The sequence below is a fragment of the Mustela nivalis genome, assembly GCF_964662115.1.
Source record: "Mustela nivalis genome assembly, chromosome: 13".
NCBI classification, from domain to species: domain Eukaryota; kingdom Metazoa; phylum Chordata; class Mammalia; order Carnivora; family Mustelidae; genus Mustela; species Mustela nivalis.
This window is the reverse complement of record NC_139032.1, coordinates 72,448,615-72,461,260: the sequence shown is the minus strand read 5'-3', so window position 1 is coordinate 72,461,260 and position 12,646 is coordinate 72,448,615.

Below are 12,646 nucleotides of genomic sequence, written 5' to 3'. Positions count from 1 at the left end.
TCCCCCCCCCCCCATCACTTCTGGAAGGAAACACAAACCACGAGACAGATGGAGGTTAATTAGGGGAAACAGGTGAAAGTCTGTCTCTGACTCAAGTTGTAGGCACCTAACTAAGACCAGAGCAGACGTGATTATCTTACAATTCCACATTAGCTTGGAATCAAGTTAATATTTAAATTGATTTTTTTTTTAGATTTTATTTATTTATTTGACAGACAGAGATCACATGTAGGCAGAGAGGCAGGCAGAGAGGAGGAAGCAGGCTCCCTGCAGAGCAGAGAGCCCGATGTGGGGCTCGATCCCAGGACCCTGAGATCATGACCTGAGCCGAAGGCAGCGGCTTAACCCACTGAGTCACCCAGGCGCCCCTTAAATTGATTTTTAAAGGAAGTAGAAAAGAATTCTCAGTGCTCCCTTTTTATTGCTGATCTCACATTCGGATTTTCTAAGCCGCCTATTTTTCCATTCTATGCATCTCAGAGAAAAACCAGTATCAGTAGTAGTCAATCAGCCAGTGTGTTGGGGCTTCTCTCCTGCCACAGCCGTTGTCGTTGAACTGAAGTGCGTGATTTGGGAGAGGAAAGAGGGTATGGCTTTTTCTGCCCCCAGGTTTGTGCTCAGGTGATACACTGAAGCAAAAAAGTTAACAAACAAACAAAACAGTATGCTGATTATTTGAGAGAGAGAGAAAAAGAATGAATGAATCATTTTGGTGATGCGTGTGTATGCACGTGTACCCATCCATATCCGTACTTTCTGGGCACAACTCAGGGTTACCAAAATGGGGTCCAACTACACATGTTGTTTTGTAAACTATTGCTTCTTTCCTTCCTGGGCACATACATACATACATACATTTATTTATTTATTTATTTATTTATTGTCAATAGTGACTATGTTAAAAGTTTGTGCCATAGCTTATTTAACCAATTCTCTTCTGCGCGTGGTGCATTTACTATGTTTCCAGATGTTTCTTAACCTTATATGGTTCGTATAATTGTATGTAATTATCATTTAGGCTACATTCCTAGGAGTGAAATTGAAACTGATAGGCATTTTGTGTTTACTACATATCATCAGAGGAATCTCAATGGAAAGTTTATACCAGTTGACATTCTCACCAACTGAAAGCCTCAACACCACTGGGCACTGTTGATGTACTTCAGTTTGATTAATCTGATGGCAGAAAAATGATGACTTGGTGGTGTTTTACTTGCATTTTGCATGTGGATTGGTCATTTGTAATTCTGTCTTGGAGAATTGCCTTTTTTTCTCAAGTACCAGGTTTGTCTTTTATTGATATGAAAATCCCTTTGTATCATAATAATTTTTTCCCCTGGCTATCATATATTTTGTAAACAAATTTTCTAGTTTATCATCTTCCTTTTGACCTTGTTTATGTTGAGCATTACCACACAAAAGCTTTACATTTGTATAGTCAAACTTATAAATATTTTCCTTTTGGTGCCATGCTTAGAGGGACCTTCCAATCTCAAGGTAATAAATCTAATTCAGCAGTTTAACGGGGAAAAAAAACCATTTAAATCTTTAATCCATCTGAAATTTATTTTAGTATAAGGAATGAGGTTGGGGGGGTGGATCTTTTTTTATTAAGTTGCTAAATGGTTAGCCATTTGTCCTATTAATATTCATTGACTTTTTCCTCAGTGATTTGAATTATATACTGAATCATAGAACATTCCCCTTTGTTCTGCTGATCTATTTCTGTGCCAATACCACCTGCTAGAACTTTTTTTTTTTTTTAAGATTTTATTTATTTATTTGACAGACAAAGATCACAAGTAGGCAGACAGGCAGGCAGAGAGAGGGAGGGGGGGAGGCAGGTTCCCCGCTGAGCAGAGAGCCCCATGCAGGACTCGATCCCAGAACCCAGAGATCATGACATGAGCTGAAGGCAGAGGCTCTAACCCACTGAGCCACCCAGGCGCCCCCAACCTGCTAGAATGTTTAAATAGGGTTTTTTTTCATACCAGGTGAAAGTAACAACTCTTTCTGTGAATTCTCAGATTATTCTTTTATTGTATGTTTATTCATGGATACATCTTTATTGTATATAAACTAAAGAATTATTTGGTCATTTTCTCCCCCTTCAAATCTTTACATTTTTTGAGGGGGAAGGAGATGTGTTAAATAGAGAATGCTCCTATCCCACAACATAGTAGATATCTCCATTACATTTTTCTATGTCCCTCTCTAGAGTATTCTAGTTTTTTAACTTACAAGGTAGTTAATGCTTATTTTTATATATGTCTAGGTATTTTATATTTTGTTATCCTGGACTCTTGTGTCACGACCTCAGCTCCTGCCCCTTTAAGTGCTTCCCATCCACTCTCACTGCCAGCATCCCTGGAGCTCTCTTGCCCTGGAAGTCTGTCCTTTTTCAGGAAAACTCACATCAAGGTGGTTCCTCCGATATGATTACTTTCCCAGGTGTCTGCTGGATGTGTGGCAACTCACAGATCTTGCCGTACCAAATGGAGGACTGTCTGCCCTCACCGCTGACTCCAGCCACAGACCAGTTCTCTTCCTCATTTTGACCCCGCGTCCTCCCATTAGTGAACGTGTAGCTCGCTCCCAGGGTGGTGTCCACTTTTCTGTCCTGCTGTCTGGCCTGACAGCCTCAGCTTCTTGACCCTTGAGTTTCTTATCCTTGGAATCAGTTACCAGGCCAGTGTGTCTTCCAAAGCTTTCAGGTATGCAAATCAGATTCTCTGAATGTGGGGCTCCCTTGAACTTTCTCTTTCCAGGCTTGCCCCGAGAAAGGTCCCTTCCCCACTGCCACTGTGATTGGGGGATAGAAAATGCTCAGCACAAAGTGGCATTCTCCAAAGAACTCCTTTATTTTGACCTTTTCCATTTAAATCACTTTATGTCCTGGTCATTGGGCTAAGGGTCGCAAGACTGGAAAAATGGATATGGGAAAATTTTAGAATATGGAAGTAACCTGTAACCTATTATTTTCAGGGTTCTGGAACTTTGGTCAAAACGAAAAGAATGGTTAGAGGTTAAGGGCTATGAAAATATAGCTCACAGAAAAATAAATGCAAATGGCCCTTAAATATTTTTTTTTGAAAAAAAATTTTTTTAAGATTTTATTTATTAATTTGGGGCGCCTGGGTGGCTCAGTGGTTTGGGCTGCTGCCTTTGGCTCGGGTCATGATCTCAGGGTCCTGGGATCGAGCTCCGCATCGGGCTCTCTGCTCCGCAGGGAGCCTGCTTCCTCCTCTCTCTCTCTCTCTGCCTGCCTCTCTGCCTACTTGTGATCTCTGTCTGTCAAATAAATAAATAAAATCTTAAAAAAAAAAGATTTTATTTATTAATTTGACAGAGAGAAATCACAAGTAGACAGAGAGGCAGCCAGAGAAAGAGAGAGAGAGGGAAGCAGGCTCCCTGCGGAGCAGAGAGCCCGATGCAGGACTCGATCCCAGGACCCTGAGATCATGACCCGAGCCGAAGGCAGTGGCTTAACCCACTGAGCCACCCAGGCGCCCCAGCCCTTAAATATTTTTTTTAAAAAGATGCTCAACCTCACTTTTCTTTTTTAAAGATTTTATTTATTTATTCAACAGAGAGAGAGAGAGAGCACAAGTAGGGAGAGAGGCAGGCAGATAGAGAGGAGGAACCAGGCTCCCTACTAAGCAGAGAGCCCGATGCGGGCCTCAATCCCAGGACCCTGAGATCATGACCTGAGCCAAAGGCAGAGGTTTAACCCACTGAGCCACCCAGGCACCCCAGATCAATCTCTCTTTTAAGAAAATTACAAATTAGCAAGATATCTTTTCTCACCTATCAATCTGAGGGAAATCCAAAATTTTAACAACACACTCTTTTGAGGCTCTGGGAAAGCAGGCACTCAAACACTGTTAGTGTGGGTACAGGATGGTCTGAACTCTGTGGAAAAGAGGAGAACCTGACAACACTTTCATTGCCTTTGCCCAGGTGCTTTTGTCCCACAACCCCATCAGTCCCGCTTCCTATGAGCTTACCTGCACACTTTCAGAATGTCACAGGCACAGAGTTATTCACTATGATGACATTGTTTATCATTGCAAAAGCTGAGAAACAACCCCCATGTCTCTCAGGAGGAAACCAGTTAAATGAACTATGACACTTCCTCATAACACAGTGGAATACCATGCAGTCGTGAAAAAGGAATGAAGAAGAACACTGTGCACTGACATGGAGAGATTTCTAAGATGTTTTGTGTATATGGTATTCTATCTTATGTGTAAGACAGAGGGTGAATGAAAATATGTATTCAGTCTTATAAAGAAACACTGGAATAATAATGAATTAGTGCAAATGGTTACAAATAGAGCAACAGAGAATGGGGTGGGGTGGACAGGGTGAAGGGGGGTCTTTTGAGTCTTTATCTTCTCATTTTGTTTTGGTTTTAAAAATGTGAGTGTATTACTACTCAACAACATAAAAATAAAGTTTCATAAGAAAAAGTATTCTTTTTCATTTCTAGTTACACATTTGTCAAATCAAAACCTGACAGAGACAGGTTATGACTATGGCTTCCTTCTCGACCTAATCCAAGACACTGCAGATTTGGGCAGGATTGGTTTAACTTCTTATTACAAAATTGGTAGAGCATCTTTTTTTTTTTTTTTTAAAGATTTTATTTATTTATTTGACAGACGGAGATTACAAGTAGGCAGAGAGGCAGGCAGAGAGAGAGGGGGAAGCAGGCTCCCCGCTGAGCAGAGAGCCCGATGTGGGGCTCGATCCCAGGACCCTGGGATCATGACTTGAGCCGAAGGCAGAGGCTTTAACCTACTGCGCCACCCAGGCGCCCCTAGAGCATCTTGTGCTGTCTTTTTCAATTCCTGAAAATTCTACGTTGGAGTAGAAGTGCCCATGTTACATCCCTGGGATCAAATCCAGCATCGAGTTTCTGTTTCTTCTGAACTGGGTCAGTGGGTGAATGGTCTCACTCTCCTGTGTGGGGTCCCTGTTCCGCCCCCACTGACACACCTGTAGATCTTGGCTCCTTTCCATGGCTTCCACTCAGAGTCTCACTGAGGACTGTAGATGTTTAAAGATGTTTAGAGAGTGGATCACTTTCCAGTTGGTGCCATAACCAACCACCAGGAAGCTGGTGGTTAACAACCACACACATTAATTAGTTTTTTTTTTTTAAGATTTTTATTTATTTATTTGACAGACAGAGATCACAAGTAGTCAGAATGGCAGGCAGAGGGAGAGAGGAGGAAGCAGACTCCCCAAGGAGCAGAGAGCCCAATGCGGGGCTTGATCCCAGGACCCTGGGATCATGACCTGAGCCGAAGGCAGAGGCTTAACCCACTGAGGCACCCAGGCGTCCCTACATTTATTAGTTTATAGTTCCCCAAGTGTGTTGTGAGTCTCTCTGGGCTGATAGCATATGGGCAGCACTGTGATGCTTCTGCAAGCTCTTGGAAGAATACATTTCTTTGCCTGTTCTAGCTCCTAGAGGCTGCCCATATTGTGTAGCTGTGGGCTTTCTTTCACCTTCAAAGCCGACTGTGTGGTATCCTCACATCGCTCTCTGACTCTGACTGGCTGTGCACCCCGTCTTTCACTTGTAAGGATCCTTGTGATTACCTTGGGCCTTCCAGGAAAATCCAGGATAATCTCCCTACCTCAAGTTTCATAATCACATCTAGAATGTTTGCTGTGGAAGAGAACATAGCTATAGCTCCTGGTGCATGGACATCTTTGGTAACACTTATTCTGCCCACTACGGAGAGTATTGTATTTTAGATATGCAAATTACAAATGGATTATTAGTTATCCTTGTTCCTCAAGGTTCTCTTCCTTTCCCATCTTCATTCTTTATCAGACTTCCTAAATTCCTGAAATATAGAACAATATAGCTATGTCCTTTTTTTTTTTTTGCTAATGTATGCTCTAAGCATCCACCTTTCCCCAAATAGTTTATCAAAGTTTTTCTATTGTTGTTGCTGTTACCAAAGTATTATTTTATTTCCTTTTTAAGATTTTTAAATTTATTTTAGAGGGACCATGTTGGGGGAGGGGCAAAGGGACAGGGAGAGAGTGACTCCTCAAGCAGATTCCCTGCTGAGTGTGGAACCCAATGCGTAGCTTGATCTCACAACCCTGAGATCATGACTGGAGCCAAAATCAAAAGTTGGGCTTAACTGACCGAGCCACCCAAGTGCCTCACCAAGGTATTATTTTAAACAAAATATTTTCCTCCATAATTCTGTTACTAGCCGTTAACTTCAACTTTACATATATTTTGCCTTCTGAAAATTTCACAAATCTTATTGAGAGTATTTTTCCTTGTTGCACAGTAGTGATGGAGTGATTTTTCTTAAAAGTTTTTTGGGAATCTCTGGGCATGTGATTTTGGGGGACAACCAGAAACTAGAACATGAACTATTTGTAAGAGAAGTATAGCAAAGACTACATATGCTTGTAGCCATGTATTAGTTTCCTATTTGCTAGGCAACAAATGACCACAAATGTAGGGGCTTCAAACCATCCACGTTTATCCTGCCACACTTTCTATGGGTCAGGATCCGGGTATAGTCTAGTTGGATTCTCTGCTCAGGGTACGAGCAAGAGTGCATTTTCATCTGAAGGTTCGACTGAGGACAATTTCTCTTCCATGCTTATTTAGATGGATGGCAGTGTTCATTTCCTTGTGGAAATAAACCTCATTTTCCTTGAGGGTCCCAACATTTTGCTGGCTCATGGCTGGTGGCTCAGGTCCTAGATGCCCTCTTCAGTTCCTACTGTAGTCGTCTGCCTCGTGGGCTTCCTGAACACAACTGCCTGATTCTCCAAACCAGCAAGGACAATCCAGGACGGCTGGAAGGACCGAGTCCCTCTTTGGAAGGACCGAGTCCCTCTTTGAAAGGGCCTTCATCAAAGACAGGCCCACGCAGGACAATCTCTCTCCCTTTTAACTATCTAAACATCAACCAGTTGGGTACTTTAATTACATCTGCAAAATCCTTTCATCTTCGCTCTATTCTGTCATTAGAAGGAAGTCCCACCAGGAGGATGAGGCTGGGAGGGGGAGGGCTGTGGGCGTGCGGGTGAGGTTGGGGGAGGGGAAGGTTATATAGGCTGTGGACACTAGGGGTCAGGGATTGCGGGCCATCTTAGAATTCTGCCTACCACAAGTTGCTAAAGAAAAAAAAAAAAAACTCAATTGTAGACTATAAACTTCACCACAGTATTTACTGGGTCTTTCTGATGGGGCTATTTTGACTTTATAACAAAACCCTAGGGCGGGACTCCTGGATGGCTCAGTCGCTTAAGCCGCCGCCCTGCCTTTGGCTCAGGTCATGATCCCAGGCTCCTGGGATAGAGTCCCTCAGCAGGGAGCCTGCTTCTCTCTCTGCCTCTGCCTGCCACTCTGCCTGCTTGTGCTCTCTCTCTGAGAAATAAATAAATAAATAAATAAAATCTTAAAACAAAACAAAACAAAGCCAAGGGTAAAATTTTGTGCTCTCTAGGGAGAGGTGCCAGGGCCGCTGGGAGTAAAAATGACCAACAACCCAGAGATTTTTAGAAAGGCAGCTGGGTCTGTAAGGCTGCTTTCTCATTTTTGACTGAATGACATTCACTTGAGTGAGGCACTAAGATTTGAGGGAGGGAAGGGGTACCATTTCCCTGGGTGCGTAGGCCTGTGTCCTATAACCTAGCCTTTGGGTTAGCAGGATTCGAGGTTTGTGAACTTGGCCTGAAAATGTCTATCTCTGCCAAGCTTGAGAGAGGTAGTGTGTGGCCCTGGAGGGTTAGCTCTCTCCTATGGTGCCTGGAGGTGGCCATCCTGAGACTTGGTGGGCTGGACAGGGTAAGGCAACATTGACCGGACTCAGGGCTTCCAGAGGGTGGAGAGAGCTCCCTGGATCAGAGCTGGAGAGCACAAAGGTCATCCCCAGCCCCCAGGACCCTCCCTGGCCAAAGACTTGGTAGTAGGTGTGTATAGCTGAGGAGAAAGCAGTCACAACTCTTGGCCACCAGCTGTGACTTACAGTGAAGAGTAGACCCAAGAACTTGAAAGAGGTCTGAGTTCCAAGAGCTAAGGGAACTTGAAATTTTGGGGGGTGATCGCTGTGGCTTGGGATGTCACAGGGATGAGCACCAGGTGAATCCAGGGCCCTCGTGGCTGGTAGGAGCTCTGCTCTGCTGGTGATGGTCGGGGACATGGGGAGCCTCTCCAACGTGTTGCCTTCTAGTTAAAAAAGGGCAATGCCCAGGACAGGGGCTTTGTTATCACAGAGCCTAGGAAGGGGCAGTGCAAGTCCTGAGCTGAACAAGGAAGGCTATGTCCCGGTCCTGGGCCAGAGGATGTAACTGTCTACTGTGTGCATAGGAGATGGCACACGGGGCTGTCAGGCTCCAAGAATCCAGCCTGTCTCCAGCTTGCGGCCAAGAGTGCAAAGCAGCTGAGTCTGACTTGGCTGCCTGTGATCTGCGTTCACCAACATTCTTACTGGATTTCTCCTGGAAAATGAGTACATAGCCATCTGGTCTGACTCTCAGTCTGAGTTTGGTGCATCTGAAACAATTTGCTGGATTAAATGGGAACTGAAGGAACTCCACAAAGGCAAAAGGACCAGCCCCCAGGCTGATCTCACAAGACTACCTCTCCGTCTCCAGCTGTAACACACCTCTGGTGTCAGTGGCTTTTTCTTCTCTTTCCCCTCATTTCTGCAGCCCTGTCTCTGGCTTCCTCTCCCTCTACCTGCCGGCTGCTGCTGCTGACCCCTGCAGGCCTCATGGAGAGGCCACTGGGATGGGGCTGGAGTTAGATGCAGAGCTGGAACCCATAGTGGAGAGACAGCTGGGCGAGCAGGTGAGCCTCAGTGAGAGTCAAGCGTAGACAGATCAGGACTCATAACTGAAATCAAAGGAAGTGACCCATTTCTGGAGGGAAACAGGCAGTCTGCCTTCCTGGAAGGATGCACGAAACCGAATAGCCTTGGGGAGTTGATGGACAGCTTTGGGGGGGTGGCAAGGAGTGTGGTCTGTATTGATTTTACTGCACACTTAGCTTTCTAAGGTTGCCGGGCAGCTCACCGTCCTCAACCTCTGCCTGCAGGGGGGTTGCCACCTGGCCCCCCCCTCCCCGGTTTCCCAAGAACACAGGGTTCATAGAACCTCTCAGCTGCCACTGCAAGTTAGCTTGCATTTTAGGAAACTGACAAAGTTTCCAAATGGACTTTTCTTGCTGTAGGACTTCTGCTTTGCATAATTGCTGGCTTGGTCAACCACCATGCTGCCTGCTGGTAAACCAGAAGTAACATAGGGTGTTTGAACTGAACAACAGGAAAAAGAACTTATTTTGAGCAGATACTTTCTGAGTGAAATGAAAGCCCGAGACCCAAGTCTGAAGCGGAGAATGACCAGCTATACTCAGAGGCACGCATTTCAGCAGGGAGCCTCTAAAACTCTCTGAGCTCGGGGAATTCCTATCTAATCCCAAGGAGGCTCCTTGGGAACACCACTCGGAGGGTGGTGATCGGTCATTAGAGTTGTTTCCATCTATTTTTATAGGGTTTAGAGTGAATGCTTATAGTGAAAGGAAACTTTTTTTTTAAACCATAACACAAAGGGATGAGGTTTGATGCACAGTGAAAGAAACCATAGCTTATGTTAGTCTGTCTTACTATATTTTTGGAAATGCTCCAAATAGGCACATAGTCTAAGACTCTAAGTGTATAGATGATGATGATGATGATGATCTCCAGGAATAAACTTATTGAATCACCACAGGTTTTTGTTTGTTTGTTTGTTTGTTTGTTTAGTCAGTTGATTTTTAACTGCTGATTTTCCGAATGTCATTGTCTGATTGGTTTGGAGTGTTCTGGGCTCACCCGTGAGCCCACCTGTACAGCCCTTGAGACATTCGGAGCTGTGCGTTATTGGCAGTCCTCCCTGCTGAGTATAAAGCTTGGGGGGGCCATTTCAGATTACTGGTGAAGGATGGATTATTAGGGAAGGGTGGGAATAAATGTCTAACCATTTGGGGAAAACCTGTTTACAATAAGCATGGTTAATGAAAGAGTGAAGGGGCCTACTACATGAAAGTCTTATCCATCAGTAAGAAAAACCATAAGCTCTTCCCGCAAGGGGAAAAATGATCAGACAATGCCCAACAAGTCTGCCGATGTTTTTCTCTGGAAGTCATACCTGTATTTTAGTTTTTCCTGCACTACCGAAAATGGAGCAACCCATGAAGAACCTGAGAACATTGGAGTTGGGAGCTGGGTGACCATCAGACAGCTGACCAGTGTTTTCCCTATCTAAAGGTGAGGTGTGATTGTCATCCTGGTTCACACAGTGTGCGTCTTCAACCTCTCTATTCCCAGATATTATTATTATTATTATTATTTTGCCTACCACTAGTCCTCCCTAATTGATGGCTTTCAATTGATCATATCTCTCTGAGTCCTATTTCTTCAACCCAAAGGAGGGCTTGATGTGTATCCCCCATATGGAGTGTGCCTGGGAAGATTCCCCTTAGAGTTTCAAAGGAATGAGACTGGAAGTGTAAAATTCAGTCCCATCTGTTGTTAATTTATCATTCATTCTCAGCAAATTGGATGTTAGCCCAGCTGAAACAAACTGGGTTTTTTTCCCCTTTCATTTTGACCCTGAATTTCCCCTGTGATTGAGAGATCAATCCAACCTTCATTTCACAACACCCAGCGGATATCTGACTGAGGGCCACCCGGGATGGAGTTCCTACACCACACAGCGGTTCGGAGTGACAAACAGAATGATGGGGAGCAAAGCAGGAGGCCAGCAAGTCCATTACTTGGGTGGATTTGGGGCTGGACCTTGGAGGATTGGGAGGGTTTTGTCAGGCAGAGAAGACCAAGGGGGAAAATTCTAGTAACGGGGGCAGGGGTCTAAGAATGTGAACAGAGTCATGAACTTTCAGTAAGAGAGATGTTAAAGATCACAAAGGAGGAACTAGAGAGGAAGGTCCAATGTAAGGAAGACATTATGAAAGAAAAAATGGAAGAGGTAATGGAGCACTGGATTGGCGGGTGTTGGAGGGTGCAAGGAGGTAGGTAGAGGAAGGGAAAGAGTTGCTTATTGAGCCTTTCAAAATAACATTTAGAAAGAAGAAAGCATCAGCTAGACAAATTGGGACTTTCATGTGACTTTTCCCCAAAAGCAAACCAGATGTTTATGGTTTTCCCCAAAACAAAGCAGATTAGTCACTTGTGATGCAATTAGTGTTTAAAGGAGTCTTTAGAATTTTCCTTTGGGAGTTGCCTTCAGAATGTGTTAATGACCCATCGGAGAGCATCAACTAGTTTTGCTACCTTATAATTTTCTCTGTCCCTGTGTGCCTCTATATAGGATGAAAACATCCTATACACATATAAGACAGAAATCATTAAAACTTAACCAGCTGTGCATTCCTTTTATAAATTGGCGAATGTGGCAAATGGCTTTTACCTATTTCCCAAAATCAGATACAGTCTAAAAAAGGATTTCACTTGTGCATTCAGAATACCAGAAACAATGTGCTGTGGGCTCTGATGCCAAGCCCCGAAGAGAGACTCCAACAGTATTTTGAGCAACCGTGCACTGGAGTCAGTGTTGGCCTCCGCTCTGTAAACACAGGGACTGTGTTGTATGATTATATATATTCTGTGGAATTTTTGTCACCGTGAATAGGCAAGTCATTGTGTGACAGTTTATGGTTCACAGTGACCTACAGTGCAGTCAGTCATCATCTGACTCTCTTGCTAAATCACCTGTGAAGACGGACAAAACTGGGGAAGGAAGGGGATTTCCTAGCAGCATCAAAGACGCAGACCAACAACCTCATGGCGGAATCAGCTCATTGCACCCTCTGGCTTTGTTTCACAAACACAGAGCCCTTGTGCAAAGGGAAGAGAGCCATTCCCATGACTTGAACCAGGAAATAGGCAGCCATGCATGCTTCTCTATATACTGATTCCACTGTGGAGGGCAGGCAGAACTGCCCCCTCCTCGACCACATCCCTGGGCAGTATTCTAGATTTAGAAAGAACATAAAGCTTAGAAATAGCTGAGTGGTACACTAGGAAGGAACAGGCTATAAGGACGCAGGTGTGATTCCTCAGTAAACTGCCCAAGGTGGTACGTGTATGTGTGTGTGTGTGTGTGTGTGTTGCATGTGAACATATATATGTGGGGGGAATGTGTGTATGGTGTGTTGCATGTGTGCATATGTGGGGGGGGGGATGTGTGTGTGAAGAGCACTGGAAGAATCCTGGTAGGAGGGATGGTAGGAACTGCCACTGGTCATACTTCCTCCCTTTTTCTTCAGAGGTCAGTAGAGTCAGGAGAAAAAATTGTATCAGCTGTAGAAACTGTATTTTTTGTTGTTTGTCTTTTTTCTTTATTCATTTTGTTTCTTAAATTCCACATATGAGTGAAATCTTGTGGTATTTGTCTTTTTCTGACTTATTTTGCTTAGCAGAATACCCTATAGCTCCAGCCATATCATTGCAAATGGCAAGAGTTCATTCCTTTTTTAGGGCTGAGTAATATTCCATGTAGAAATAGCTTACATCTTCTTTACCAATTCATATATGGGTAAAGACTCAGGCTACTTCCATATCTTGACTATTGTAAATAATGCCACTATAAACAT